Below are 2230 nucleotides of genomic sequence, written 5' to 3'. Positions count from 1 at the left end.
AAAAAAAAAAAAAAAAAAAAAAAAAAAGCCAGAGGAAATGGATTTTGAAGCAATTTTTAAATACTGTACAATTTTTTGAATTCCTCTGACAAAAACTACTTAACATACAATATTAGCTTACATATTTTTGTTTTAAGCTGTGGTGTCCTATGAGCCATGACACTTATTTTATCTCCTCTGATAAGTGATGCTAAGATTCTTTGGACAGTTGTTCCTTAAATACTGTTTAAAATCTTGGAAAAAAATGAAGGCAGTGCTCCTTTAAAACAGAATGGTTGAGGGATGCACTGTGCACCATAGTCAAGAATCTTGAAAATGGCTTTAACCCCAGTGAATATTATTATAAATAATCTCTTTAGCGATCACAGACTGGGGAGCAAATTAGAAGTCCGGGTCTTTGACCTGCCATTCATTGTTCTTTAACATTTCTCAGAAGGCTTTTCCTGCGTACATCTTAATTAAATCGGCATTCCTTGCACCTTTGTATTATAGGCAAAACAGCAGCTCTTTTGATGCGTCTTTGCAATGTATACAGCAGCTAAGGCAATTAAGTTAAACTAATACACTTAATTGTTGCAGGTCCTCCCCTGCTTACTGTAAAGACATGCCACGTAGAAGGGCACAGATACAACTATGTAGCAGTAATAAAGTTTTCCTTCCGCAAATTGTCCCTTTTCCACTCCTCCGTTACTGATAGTTTCCCTATTTATAACAGATTACGGGAACTAATTCATGGTACTCCTGACAGCTGGAAAAAGGAAGAAAAATGGGCCAAGCTGCATTTGGGTTTCAGTTCCCAGGGTGAGGCTTTCCAAAGTGACTCTGTGCTTACCTCCTAAGTGAGCAAGGCACTGTGTCAGGTACTGCCTTGCCCTGAACAACATCTGCCCTAGGGGATCTGGAGCCCCTGTCACACTATACCTTCCTTGTACAATGAGCTGTGCTGGGAGTCTCTGGTCAAGAGCCCTGTGGGCACAGGGTTTAAGGGCTTTAAAAATATTTGTTTTTTACTTGCATCAGATAGAGGTGTGGGTAGGGGAGCATCATACCACCACCAGGGATCTTGAGAATGGCGCTGACCCTAAGGAATTAGCTGCATCAGGGGAAAGGCCAAGAACCAAAGTGACCCCAGCAATTACACAGCCTTCTCTTACGCCTAGGCATGCTCGCTGTTCATCATGGTGAAAGCATATTGGCAGGGAGGCATGGAAAGAAACAGGCTGTCTCCAGAGGTGAAGTCCTCAGCTCTGCTTCAGTCCCTGTAAGCTGGATAAAAGGGACAGAGCACAGTTAAAGTCACTTCTATTTCACCCATTTACAACAGAGCTGGCCTTTAGTCCTCAGTGTGTTTCCGTTTTTCACCATCTAGGTCAGAGCTGCCAACTATTTGATATTCTATAGCAGAAGCATCTAGAAAATGTCACCACCAGTTGTCAGTTTGATAGAGATGCTTGTTAGAGGCTTAGCACCTTGAGGAGGCTATGCATAGGCCAGCCAAGAAGGAAGAAATAGTATGCTGCATGCTGCTATGGTTTGTTAGGGAAAAAGAAAATTATATAAATATTCAGTAACTGATTAGCTGTTCCCACTAATATAAAATCACCAATCCTCAGTGAACTAAGGCAATCGCCTGCCTAAGCTGCAAAGGGACAGTGCACCCTTAGCAGGAGAGGAGTTTCTTGTGTGTGAGCAAATCCCTGATTTGCACATACAAAGTAGGTCCTGCAGTAAATACAGAGATGGATGAGGATTGGATTATTCATGATCAGGCTCTCCTGACTGTTCTAACACAATAGGAGATTAATGAAGAAAGGATTGAGCACTTCAGGCTCTCCCACGCTGACCCTTGCACCTTCTTCTGTATGAGCTAAGAATATGTCTAGACCGTGGGACAGGTAGGCTAGCTCAGCTAGCAGTTCAGGGAAGACAGTGGTACAGGCTTCTGAGTAAGTACTTCAGAGTCTGGATGGGATTGAACTGAAGCCCATGGTGCTGCACCTTCACTGCCTTGTTTTCTAAACTATGTGGATTACAGGTTTCTCAGGTATGTCGGGGCTGCAGTCACAACACTGACTGCAGTGTGGGTATCTCCTCTGGGATAATTATACATGCGTCTGGAAGAGCATAACCCAGTATCAGTGTGATCTTGCATGTTGATCATGTAAATAAGCATTGTGATGTGGCTTGTATTAAATATTTGCTGGTTATGAATAATCTATCAGTCCATACT

At 42.3% G+C, this 2230-nt stretch overlaps 1 protein-coding gene and 1 long non-coding RNA gene across 2 annotated transcripts in view; one reads left to right on the top strand and one right to left on the bottom strand.

Moving 5' to 3' along the window:
* LOC109300788 overlaps positions 1 to 2230 on the bottom strand; it is a 21311-nt gene that overhangs the window by 5665 nt on the left and 13416 nt on the right. The window lies entirely within an intron of this gene.
* SLC25A43 (solute carrier family 25 member 43) overlaps positions 1 to 2230 on the top strand; it is a 19965-nt gene that overhangs the window by 15297 nt on the left and 2438 nt on the right. The gene's annotated exons all lie outside the window — the stretch shown is intronic.

This window comes from Gavialis gangeticus, unplaced genomic scaffold (genome assembly GCF_001723915.1).
Source record: "Gavialis gangeticus isolate Ggan-Ray unplaced genomic scaffold, GavGan_comp1, whole genome shotgun sequence".
In the NCBI taxonomy this organism is placed as follows: Eukaryota; Metazoa; Chordata; order Crocodylia; family Gavialidae; genus Gavialis; species Gavialis gangeticus.
The sequence above is the reverse complement of the archived record's forward strand: the minus strand, read 5'-3'. Positions and strand labels throughout refer to the sequence as shown.